The sequence below is a fragment of the Triticum urartu genome, chromosome 2A (genome assembly GCF_056163025.1).
Source record: "Triticum urartu cultivar PI428250 chromosome 2A, HENAU_Tu73, whole genome shotgun sequence".
NCBI classification, from domain to species: Eukaryota; Viridiplantae; Streptophyta; class Magnoliopsida; order Poales; family Poaceae; genus Triticum; species Triticum urartu.
The window spans coordinates 651,957,632-651,970,733 of record NC_141874.1 but is presented as its reverse complement, the minus strand read 5'-3'; the positions used below and the strand labels follow the sequence as shown (position 1 = coordinate 651,970,733).

The window sequence follows — 13,102 nt, the reverse complement described above, 5'->3', positions numbered from 1 at the left end:
GGTTGACTAGAGGGGGAGGGGTGAATAGGCAACTAACAATTTTTGACTTTTCTTTACCAAATTAAACTTTGCATCAAAGTAGGTTGTCTAGATATGCAACTAGGTGAGCAACCTATATGATGCAACAACAACGAACGAACACGCAAGCAAGAGAAGTAACACTAATGAGCTTGCACAAGTAAAGGTAAGAGATAACCAAGAGTGGATCCGGTGAAGACGAGGATGTGTTACCGAAGTTCCTTCCTTTTGAGGGGAAGTACGTCTCCGTTAGAGCGGTGTGGAGGCACAATGCTCCCCAAGAAGCCACTAGGGCCACCGTATTCTCCTCACGCCCTCACACAATGCGAGATGCCGTGATTCCACTATTGGTGCCCTTGGAGGCGGCAACCGGACCTTTACAAACAAGGTTGGGGCAATCTCCACAACTTAATCGGAGGCTGCCAACAATACCACGAAGCTTCACCATAATGGACTATGGCTCCGTGGTGACCTCAACCGTCTAGGGTGCTCAAACACCCAAGAGTAACAAGATCTGATAGGGATAGGTGGGAGAATCAAAAATCTCTTGGTGGAAGTGTAGATCGGGGCCTTCTCAACCACTCCCGAGCAAATCAACAAGTTTGATTGGCTATAGAGATAGATCGGGCGAAAATGAAGCTTGGAGCATTAATGGAGCTTGAGGGGGGAGAGGTAGGTAAACGGGGAAGAAGGGGACCCCATTTTATAATGGGGGCAACAATCCAACCGTTACCCCACTAAACAGCCCTGCAGAGGGCGGTACTACCGCAGAGGGCAGCGGTACTACCGCTTCCTCCTACGGTACTACCGCCCAGCAGAGAGGGCAAGGAGACAGAGGAGAGACTGGCCCAGCGCGGTACTGCTGGACAGGCCTAGAGCGGTACTGCCGCGGTGGCAGGGCGGTACTACCGCTCTCGAGCGGTACTACTGCTCCTACAACCGCTGCAGGTACCGCTCAACCCGACACGAGAAATGCCCCCCTCAAGTCGAGGCGGTAGTGGTCCGGTACCGCAGCGGTATTGCCGCTGAGGACACCCAAGCGGTACTACCGCTGGGCACCGCAGTACTACCGCTGGGGCTAAAGATAGCTCAAACAGCAAGGAAAGAGACCTCCGACGATGCGGGAAGGCCCAGAGGGTGAGAAACGAAGGTGTACGTGATGATTCCACCCTAGCCAAACCAAAGTGGACCCCCTCTTGATAGTATGGTGACTCCTAAGAAACTAGTCCACCAACAAGAAACCAAAGAGCTACACCGTCTTGAAAAACACTTCCGAGGGGAGAGAAATCGTCTTGAGCCAAAGGATGAATCTCTGAAATGCTCAACATACAAGGTTAGTCCGCAAATGTGTTGTCTTCAGTCACCAAAACTATATCGAGAGAGATATGCCTTAACACGGGCCTCCAAAAGAAGTATCGAGTTATTCTTTCTTATGAAACTATCAATCTGTTTATGGAGAGCAACTAACCTACGGTTTCCCTTTGTGGGGCTCCCACAAGGCTCAATTTTTTGGCCTAGGAGCGCGCCAAGTCATGCGTCCAGCCACCATCATGTGTCATGTGCTCCCTTTGTATTTTTTTATTTTTATGTACGCGTTTTCGGAATTTAGATGATTTTTTCGGGGGATTTCGACTTTTTGGTTTTCGCCTGGTTTTCCATAGGTTTTGTAGCAAAAAAAGGGGTATTTCTTTCTTTCTGAAACACAGTTGTTCTTCTCATAAGAAAATTATGATTCCAGGAGAAGCACATATTTGCTTCCCCATGTGCTTCTTGGTAAAAGAAATTGTGCTTCCGTGACAAGCAAATCTGCTTTTGATTTGCTTCTGTGATAAGCACATATTTGCTTCTCGTGGAAACACAGATTTGCTTCCGCAAGAAGCAGATTTGTGCTTTTTGAAAATAAATAAATAGTGAAAACCACAACTGTCCTTTAGGCCCTCGTTTTTTACTTCCCTTTTCTTATTCGTCTTCTTTTTGGTTTTTCCAGTTTAAAAATTTTCATGAAAAAATAGTCATCAAAAGCTACTAACACTGGATGTAGTTTTAAAGATCTTGGCACGAGAAAGCCAAAGGTGAAAATGGCTTGGGACGCATGGATCAATAAATAAAATGTTTTGAATAAACGAATAGAAAAAAAGGAAAACTCCCAGGTTGCGACATAAGAGTATCAACTTAAGTGTACGCTTCCCAAGGCCCAACTTAAGAGTATCTCTTCCTTCTATGATAGCTCGCCATACTTGGCTCCGAGAGGTGCCCAATTCTTGCATCATGTAAGTCCATACCCCGGAAATATACAACTTTTAAAATTTGACCACTTAGAGAATTCTTCACTTGTAGCAGCTTCCATGCTTGTTTTGCTAGCATCGATGGATTGAAGAGCTCAATACCTCTAAAACCCAGTCCACCCATATATTTTGGTTGTGTCATATCTGCCCATGAGACCCATGCCACTTTTCATTCTCCCACCTTCCTTGCAACCTCCCTTGAGGTAGACTCGATCTGTCGGTAATTTTGATGGGTTAATTATCCCCTCATTCACAATCACCCTTATAGGTGGCTCTCCCACCTTCCTTTCAACCTTCTTGGCCAGAGCCTTCTTCCTAATAGGATCATCTGGTACTCCTTGAATTCTTTCCCAAACTAGAATCTTGTCCAATTTATATTCCTCAACATTACTAAAACCATCATATCCTTGCAAGACAACTGCAACACCCGAAACAGCCATGGGCCTCCGTCCATCACACCTTTCCAGTCACCCAAACAGCTAAACTAGACAATAAGTAGGTTTGCCCCCATAGTCTTTAAGGTAATGCGATACGACGATGCCCATGCAGTGTGCATCGCATTGAAGAGAACTGTGTGACTAAAAGTCCTTGTCGTATGAACTCTGAAAATTGCCAGCCAACGGACCTTATTGATCAGATCCTCAAGTTCCGCAACAAAAAAATCAACATCGGTCTCTTCCTCTTCACACAAATTCAAACCCTTGAACCGATCTTCCAATATCGGCTTCGGCCCCCAATCAACTTCATCCTTCTCATGTTCAGGACGCTCCCTGTAAGCCTAACACCCTCTCGCGCGCCACTAGTTTCAGCCTATTCCCGATCTGACACTTCCTTCTTCACCTACTCTACCACCTGCCCTGATTCACCATCTACATCCTCTTCCTCCCTTTCTCCGTCTCCGCCACCATCTACCATTGATGGACCAGCCATGCACTCGTCCGCTCGGAGGCTTCTACTCGCCTAGATTCCTGCCTTGTTGGAATAGGGCCGGTACGTGAGGATGTGGTGGACTCCGACGTGGTCGGCAGAGGAGGGGTAAACGCTAGAAAAAACTAGGGGGGAGGGTGCTCCCTTGGGCGGTAACTAATCAATAGGTTTCCTTATAAAAAAATGATTACTGGCCTCGGAATCAAGCGATGTACACAACCATTAATTAAAATGAATCAAGTATCAAAGTGCCAAGAACATCTCAGGTAGCCAAACAAAGACAAGAAACAGAAGGAAAAGGCACAACCGACAAAAATAGGACACCATTCCTACACACATATTTTATTATTGGACCGTCAAAAAACTGATCGATAGGTGATCTTAGAATTCTCGATCTCCTCCTCTGCTGCTGCAGCCCTTGGCCTGGAGAAAAGTTGGTTCACCGCCAAGGACTAGACCTAGATGGGCCTCAGGATATGCATGGGGTTCTTAGGGTGTTTGGTTCCCTTGCATGTTCGCCTTACTGGGCGAGGCTAGCCTTGCCGATGGAGGCTAGCCAAAACGGCTCGCTCGATCGACCAAAGGAAAAACTGGAAACCACAGGCAATGAGGTATGATCGCCCACGAACCAAATAATTGGCTTCGTTGCTAGGCTGGGCAAGGCAAGCGCTTGCCAAAGAACCAATACATACCCTTATTTTCTTAATGAGTTTTTATGAACTGTTTATGGGTTGAAATGGTACAGTGCCGCACGCAGTGCCAGCGTCAACAGTAGTATACTTGTATTGTTTGTTCTCCTCTCGAACTCGGAAGCCTTTGATGGAGCATTCGCACCAACTGTGCAACCGGACAAAATGGTCTCTTGGTGCTCCGTCGGAAGCAGCACCACTGAAGCAGTGGTACCCGATCCCATCCCGGCATCCCGCCGGGGCTCCACCGGCGCTACACCGATGCACACCACCCGACCACCGTCTCCTCCGGTTGACGCGTCCCCCTCCACTCAGGCTGGCGATGCCGGCCGGCCGCGCGCTTTGTCCAGCCCGGTGCGCCAAGAGGCAAATGCCAACAGCAATCATACGCAGACCACGCCTTGGGCCTCCGGAAGCGGCAGACAGTCAGAGAACCTGATGGCATTTGTTTACTCTGCTTTCTCAGCTTATCGTGCATGGACACATCCCTGCGTCTCGAGCGCCCGCTGGCACCGGCGGGCACCAATGATGGATGGATGTTGCCCAAGAGGAATCAACGTACGAGTAGTGTATCCGCAGACATACATACTCGTTTGTTTTTCTACCTAGAAAGGGTCGTCCCTGATTAAAAATAGCTCTCGCTTTTGGGGATACCCAAGCACTAAACGGAGCATACAGATTACACAGAATTAGCATACGAAGACAAGGAATTTCACATCAAGTATTAATGCAGCACACTTAACCGAGAAGGGAAAATTTTGCCACTTGCCGGAAGGAACAAGTGCTCGGTTACATTACAGGAAAGGCGTTCCGTTAGCAACCAAATCAGTAAAAGTGCCTTTCCTGGCCCCATGCCCGTCGCCCAAGGCGATCAAACTCTATCCGCACAACCAACGAGCGAAAGCTCCCACGGTCCTAATAAGAGAAACAGAGTACAGTTGCTCATGTTTGAGAGCAAAATGAACCCAAACACCTACGCCTTTCATCAGAGAAAACCCCAAGCCAGAACCACGGATGATCAGTATTCACTGCCAGAAAACTGTACTTTTCCCCACAGCCAGAAAATAGGTCACCGCGGTCCGCAAGGCAGCTTCTGGCAGCGAGTAGATAGATAGATAGATACAACCAAGTTAGCTAATTGATGCGTGCCACCTCAATTAGCTACTACGGTCTCCGCTTTGGATTCGGTCACCATCCGCTTGCCTGCTTTTTTACCGATCCTAGACCGCGGTAGCAAGTTGTAGAGTGATCCCGTTCCAGTCTTATCACCTCCATTCTACCGTGTCCACACGCTTTTGGAATTTTGTTCGTGGCACAGATCAACCATATACCTGCTGATCTTTTCTCCCTGGGAAAAACAAATATACTCGGTGAGCTTTTTCAAGAAAAATAATATACTTTGGTGGTGATGGCTAGTCCTTTTCCTTTTGATTAAGGCCGCTGGGCGAGCATCAAATTCTCCCGTACCATCAGAAAGCAGAGGCCTTCATTTCCATGCCTGGCTTAAAAAACAGTGCGTGCGCTCCTTAAATTCTTTGCTGGCCCTTTCTTTACGTTGTCCTTGGACCTTGGGGCGAGTTGTTGAGACTAGCTAGCTAGACTAGACTGGAGGACTGATGCAACATGCACGGCAGAGAGTGGCCCAAATGGAAGGACGGACGGAGAAAATATCTAGCGAAAGGAAACCTATACCATAAGAAAAAGAAGATTTGTTTTCCTTTTCTTTTGTTTGCACAGATACGCATTCTGTGATGGGTATCGTGAAAAATCACACAGGACGTGTATGTATACGGTTATCGAGGCTCAAGACAGTACCCTACAAAGTTGGGACATGAGACAAAGTAGCAGATAAGCGAAGGGTTAGACATCTTTGGGCCATGCATATCATCTGGACTGCGTCTGATCTACTCCTACTAACACGAGGAAATTAGTTATAGCTGCATGAAGAACACCAGTGAAGAACACAGGTGTAACGAAAAGAAACTGAACGAACAGGGAGGCAAAGATTTGCACGTACTAGTTCATAGAATTCAGTAGCATCTCATCATAGATCTGGATGTACAAATTTACATACATATTATTTCCCAGAAAAAGAGAGAGGAAAAGTAGCAAGAGCTGAAGAAGAACGAGTCCCAAATGGAGTCTAGCTAGAAGCCTCAGCCCTCGATCGAGAGGGCAAGCACAACCACCGATCGAACAGCACAAACACATGCACACAACCCTGCACCGGCCACCACCCCTCAAGAAACGGAACAAGATCACGCTAAAATTAAGCTATAGCGGCCACGAGGCCGCTCGCTCGCTCGCTCCCTCGTCGATGAGATTCAGACGACTACGGCGTAGTAGACGGGCGTGTGGCCCCTGTCCCCGCCAGCGAGCGCGCCGAGGAGGCGGCGGAAGGCGGCGACGGGGCAGGGGATGCGGAGCGGGCCACGGCGCGCGTAGCCGTACTCCTGCGCGGCCCGGCGGAGCAGCTCGGCGATGGGCGGGCGGCCCAGCAGCTCGGCCGGCACGAGGAAGCGCTCCGTCTCCTCCCCCTCCGCGCCCACCTCCACCGGCACGTGCCCCGCCGGCACCTTCCCCGACGCCGCCGACGGCGAGATCGCCATCTCCGCCACGGCCCCCGGCGCCACCCTGCACGCCCCCGTCGACACGCACCGCAGCAGCCCCCCCTTCTTCATCGCCTCCTCTTCCGCTCCCCTCACGCGGCTCGGTCGAAGGTGTGGCGTGTGGAGGAGGATGGGATGGAGATACCGAGGCGAGGCGAGGTCGGCCGCGCGCAGTGAATGAGCTAGCCTAGCACAGCAGGCACAGTGTAGGGAGCAGCGATGGGCGGGTGGCGCAGGCGTCGCTATATAGCGCCCGCGCGCGTGCCTCGGGCGCGAGATCGCTCCCCGTCACGACGCCGACAGGCGGGTCCCGGAGCCCCTCGGGCCCGCTTGTCGGCGACACGGACGGGCGAGGCGTACGAATAGGACCACGGAGAGTACTTGCCGTGCAAGGGGAGAGTGGGACGGGGTCGGGGTCGAGCTCGAGCTGAGTGGGACGGGATCGCCTGCGCGGCGCGCCCGTGTCACCTCGCCTGCGGTGCGGCGAGGCGTGGCGGCGCGTTGGTCGACACGTCGGGCTCGCCGAGTTACTACCCGTCTTTTCCCCATTCGTGAATCGGGGGCAGCCGGATTAACTCGGCCATGGAAAGACTGATGGACCCTGGATGGGGCAAAGGAAAAGAGACCCACTCATGGCGGAGCAGGAGGACAGGCGCGAACGTGGCGTGCCGGGGGTCGGGCGGGCGTCCGCCACTCCACTTGCGGGCCGGCGGGCGGGCGTCGCCGGAACGGGATCGGCGAGGGCGACGGCACGTGAGGGCGGGGCCCGCGGGTGTCGCCCCTTCCGTACCCGCCCTTGTACGGTTCCGTAACCACGGAATGGGGAGCGCGACGCCGCACATGGTGGGGGCCCGCGCCGTACGGTACCCGTCGCTGTCCGCCCGCTCCGCCACTGCTCCCCCCGCCCGCCGGGTCCAGCTCCAGCGCGCGACCCGACCCACCGATCCATCCGTCGCCGGGGTTGCGGCCTCGGCCCGGCGGGTACAGTAACAGTAGGGTGGCGCAGTGCGCGGGCCAGACATGGCGCGTGGATCGCATGGCCGACACACCTCACGACGCCTTGCCTGCCCACCACGCACGCACGGGAAATCATATTTCCGCCAGATGCTCCCAGGGCCCGATTTTATTTTTTATTTTTTTGCACGAGTATGTGTCTGAAGTGTGGGCGTGGTGGTGCTTCAGGTGAAACGATTCGAATATCGACTGTCACAGCTCAGGCGAAGTGTTTTCCAGGCAGAAACGGATGGAGCCGGCTCACCCGGCGGGCCGAGCGCAACGGAACAAGAGGGGCAGCGACAGGAGCGGGGAGACAAGGGTCAAGTGGGCGGTGGGTGAGCGGAGCGGAGCACACGAGGCGGGCGCTCTCGCCAGCAACCGCGAGCCGTACGGCGGAATACTCCTGAGCCGCATGAGCCGGATCACGCATGGCGCGCGCGCGCACGCCGTCGTCACAGCTGGCGCGGTGGCCTCGCCCGCCGTACGTTCCGTACACGGAATTCGTACCCGGTCGTGGCACGGCGCCGCTCCCCCTTCTTCCTCCGGGTCTCCTCCTCCCAGAAAGAAAGAGAGCAAGAAGCGTACCGCACGGGGCGAGGCGAGAGGGACAGCGGCACGCGAGGCCGACGCGCGCCCTCGCTGTCCGATCGCAACGCAAAGGCCGTGCGGCCCGGCGGAGAGGGGAGCCGAGATGCGTGCGGCCCGCCAATGGCGTTTCTTTCTTTCTTTTCTTCAGGAGCGTTGGGATTGGAAAAGAAAAAGGAGGTTAGGTCGGCTCCATAACCTGCCGGCCGGACCGTACGGCGGTACGGCGGTACGGCGTGGCCGGGTGGGTTAGGTTACTGGGTTGGTTGCGCCTCGTCGATCCACCATCATCGGTACGTGGTGGTTTGGCTGGACAGTGGAGCGCTTGTCGGGCCCGGACGAACTGTCGTGCTCGTGGATCGGTCGTGCGCACCTACCGAATGCTCGCTGGCTTTCCTTTTGGCCTGGTTTTTTATTGGCCTCGTGCGGGGTACGGCGCCACCTGATTCATGATTAGTGGGCGGGAGATGCAGACGCAGGTGAAATGTTTTGTTTGGTTTGGATGGGTGATAAGGTGACGTGCTTACCGCAAGAGAAAGGAATAAAAAGAAGATGAGATCCGGCCTGTCTTTTCTATCGGATTTGAAAATGGCATGTGGAAAATATTTCCGCGTCGAAAGCGCGGGGTGGAATATGAGTTATGTTGAGTTATTTGGCATATATAAAAGTGTACAACTGAAAAAAAGGAAGACCAAAACCAACCCATCTTTTTTCGAGAAAATTTTCAATCTATTAAACATTAACGTAGTACAATGAACACCAGAAGCATGAAAAATTACATCCAGGTCCGCATACCATCTAACGACGGCTACACGCACTGAAAAGAGCTGAAGGTGCGCCACTGTCATAGCCTCTCCTTATCAGACCCGGACAAAGCTTCTTGGAGTAGACAATCGGTAAGCCGTCATGTTAAGGCCTCATTGGACCAGCACACGAGAACAACAATCGTCGATGATGATGAGAAGCGTAGATCAGAAGCAAACATGTCTTTTTCTATTGGATTGGGAAAAAAAGGCATGTCAAATATATTTCCGCGTTGAAAGCGCGAGTGGATATGAGTTATTTTGAGTGTTTTCTTATAACCACGCATTATTACAGTATAAAGTAATATACATAGTACAAACACACACGTGCAAACCGCTAGACAAATTGGACAAAGAGATGTGTCCCAAAATTTATGCAGCAAGGATCCCAAGAAAATAAAATTTACAAAAGGTTCGCAAGAGATCTCTGCACACATCCAAACCAACAACTGCCTCCACACTCCAGCGTCGCTGAAGTGCTCACTGAAAGGAAAACTGTGGCCTCCAAAATCTCAATATGCAGGGCAACATCATCGCCGAATTGGCTTTCAAAACCGACTAATAGACCAACTGCAAGTAGCAAGGCACTTGTGGTTGTGGCACGTCGGTTGGAGGAACATCCCCATGCTGGCCTAGACCCGGATCCATCGCCTCCCACCGATGGAGTTGAAGGACAACGCTGGAACCGCCATCATCGGACCACAAAACCCACTTCTGGATCATCATCTTGTCCTGACCGATGGCACTGTTGCGAGAGATGGAACTCACGAATGACACAAAGAACAATAGATCTCACCGTCTCAAAATAGCCGGCAAGAAAAGGAGGCTACCGTCTTCTTGATGTCATCATGAAGATTGACGTTGTGAAGAGGATGAAGCCGAAGTACATTTATCCGGCACGGTGCCGTCCTCATCATTCCCGCGCCACCAAACAAAACATGGATCATATTTACATGAACACCATGAAAGGGGAACAGGGTCCTGCCCCTCCATCGAAGCAACGAACAGAGGGGGCGGAGGCCATGGCTTCACCGTTGTTCCGCATGGGAAACTGTCATTTTCAGTTATGTGGCTTACAAATTATACCATTGAAAACTTCTTCTAAATGTGAATACAACGACGAACTTGTTTACATATAACTTATGTTTATTGATTAAAAGAAATTACTAATATTTAATTTGTGAGCTTTATAAACCTGAATTGGGGGCGGAGGGGGGAGCGAGGGGTTGGTATGTGATACTAACTTAGTTTTTTATGGTTTAAGCGCTCGCCTAGCCAAGTGACAAACGTTCTTGCTTACTGCTCTTGCTGTATGAGCAACCTCGACCCAATTTCACAACTTGTTGTGAGCCCGGCTCGTTTGCACAGGTGAAACATTTTTAAATCTCACTAATATATTTTCAAATGCTCGCACATTTTTTTAAAAAAATATGCAAACAAATCTTTTACGATGCACGAACAGTTCCTAAATGTGTGGTGAACGTCTTTGAATTTTTTATGTAAATTAACTTTTAAAATAAATATATTAGAAAATTTCAAGTTTTAAATAAAGTTTAAATAAAAAGAAAAAAAATCGCTTTAATGTGTCACGTATACAAGCAGATCGGCAAATGCTTTAAATATTTATGTTTCCTAGACAGTTAGTTTAGTGAACTAGGAGCTAACCCGCGTGTTGCCAGTTGATGGACTGAAAACATTGATAATTAGGTCGATCGTGAATAATTGTCAGAATTAATTATAATGCGATGACAAATGATTTAGCAGCCATGCATGATTTGTTGATGTGAAAGAGTTGCTGAAAAGATAGTTAGGGGGTGGTAGATTAATGACATGGCAGACATGTATGGTTTGTTTATGGAAGCATTGCATGCTTAGGAAAAATTGTTAGTGGGTTGCTTTGCTACTTGTTTAGAGCATCTTCAACTGCCGCACAAAAAATCCACGCCCAATAAACGTTATAGCGCGTCACTGTAGCACTCTTAATGTGCCGGTATCAACTTTGCTTTGACAGGCGCCCAAAAACGCGCGTCCAAAAAGCAGACAGTGCAAATTGTGAAGCGCGCGCAATCCGACGCCCAAAATATGCTGCGCGTGATAGCGTTTTTTAGCGCGCGCCCAAAAAATTTTAGCGCTACAACTTCTGCTGAAGCTGCCCGGCGCCCAACAAACTAAACTTTTAATGCGCGAAGTTTTTTTTGGGCGCCTGTTGAAGATGCTCTTATGAAAAGAAGATAGGAGCGCCGCTTATGGGCTATGGACGAACCATAGCACTACTGGGCTAGGCCCATTGTAGTTGGACCGGATGGATTACAACGGCCAATGGAGAACGAACTGCGCCGAGATTGCCTCTTTATTTTCTGTTGGGAATGCCCGAGTGTTCCGATCGGGGTCAAATCCAGCCAGCGCCCCTATTCCCCTTCCACACAGAAGTACTCGATCGCGCCGTCTTCCCCCGAACAAACCCCAGCAAGAGAAACAAAGAATCTGCTCCGATCCCTGCGACGGCATCGCCATCACACCAGCAAACAGTCCGAGCAGGACAAGAGAAGCGGCCATGGGAAGCATCATATGCGCGCGCCGTGCCGCGAAGACGGTGCAGGGCTCTCATGTGTTCGAGATCTCAGGCTACAGCCTGCAACGGGAGCGCCTCGCGGTGTCCAGCAGATCGGCCGTGTTCACCGTCGGAGGCTACGACCGGCAAATTCACTTCTTCCCGCAAACGTCTTGCTGGTCATAGTGGGAGTAATTTAGCAAGTAACATAGCGCATTTCAAGACAGGTTTTCTTATGTGGCGTAGAGTTAATGAGAGAGGTGTTTGAAGTAACATAATATGTTACTGTAACATAACGCAACCTAAAGCAAAATAAGTCTATGATGTAATAAATGCTATCATCTATGATACTACTTATATGTTACTTTGCACTATGAAGATAATAACAAAGACTAGTGTCATGCATATGACACTAGTCTAAATTATTCTCCACTATGACTAGCCTTAGAGAGCAAGAACAAGGACATCAGCGTGAGGGCATCCTTCTAGCTCAGTCCGGTGGACGCCACCGGGTCTGCGCCGCCGCGTACCTTGACAACGGGGGCAACCGAGCTGAATACCACCGATAAACCATGCGCCGGCCTTCACAAGTTCATGAAAAGAAGTGAGCTGAAAGGGTCGCCTTACCTTCGCGATGATCACCTCACCACCGAGTGCGTCGCAGAGATCGCTCTCGTCAATGATGTGAAGTCGGTTGCTAAGGTGCTGCCTTCCGACATCGCAGAGCATCTTGGAAAGTTGTTGCGGGAGAAAGATGGCACCGACGTGGTTCTCGAGGTTGAAGGAGAGGCTTTTCCTGCTCACAAGATCGTGCTCGCAATGCGGTTGCCCGTCTTCAAAGCGGAGCTGTATGGTGCGATGAGAGCAAAGGACATGAGTCGTATTACCATCAGTGACATGCAACCCGCTGTGTTTGAGGTCCTGCTCCGTTTTATATACAATGATTCGCTGCCCGCTATGGATGATGTTGGCCAAGATGACTGCAAAGAGACTATCAGGCATTTGCTTGTCGCTGCGGATCGGTATGCCATGGAAAGGCCGAAGATTATATGTGAGAGCATCCTTTGTGAGAACATTGATGTGAAAACCGCGGTAACTACATGGGCTTTGGCTGGTCAGCATCAATGTGGTAGGTTGAATGATGCCTGTGTTCGGTTTATTGGGTCTTTGAGTACAACAGAGCTGGATGATGTGATCGCAAGTCAGGGATACGCTGAGCTCAAAGCAACGTGTCCTTTGGCTGTAGTGGAACTATGGGAGATGACACGTAGGATTGGCAGATCAAAGTCTTCATTTCAAGTCGTCGGTTCGATTGCATAAATAGCTTGCTACTTATTTTATTGAGTGTCTTGCTCAGAAAAATATATATCTGCTCCTTAGGAAGAAAAATAGTTTTTCTCCAAACAATATAGTATATTAGTTAACATATGTTGGGTAATCACCATTTTGACACCAGCATACAAATGTCATCTTGTTGAACTATATATATCACATCGTAATTGTTAATCATCGATTCCAAAAACAAATGAGTGGACATGGTGCCACGTGAGGATGGTATCCACACCACTCATTTCCTTATCTCTCTCTCTCTCTCATGTGAGGCCCACTCCAAATTTTAGATCATTTAGACTTCTGAGCA

General features: G+C 50.2%; 2 pseudogenes; one reads left to right on the top strand and one right to left on the bottom strand.

Annotated features, from left to right (window-relative positions):
- Window positions 1–5,939: 5,939 nt before the first annotated feature.
- On the bottom strand, window positions 5,940–6,789 carry LOC147986424 (auxin-responsive protein SAUR71 pseudogene; annotated as a pseudogene).
- A 4,677-nt stretch (window positions 6,790–11,466) lies between these two features.
- Window positions 11,467–12,783, top strand: LOC147986423 (BTB/POZ and MATH domain-containing protein 2-like; annotated as a pseudogene).
- Window positions 12,784–13,102: the final 319 nt, after the last annotated feature.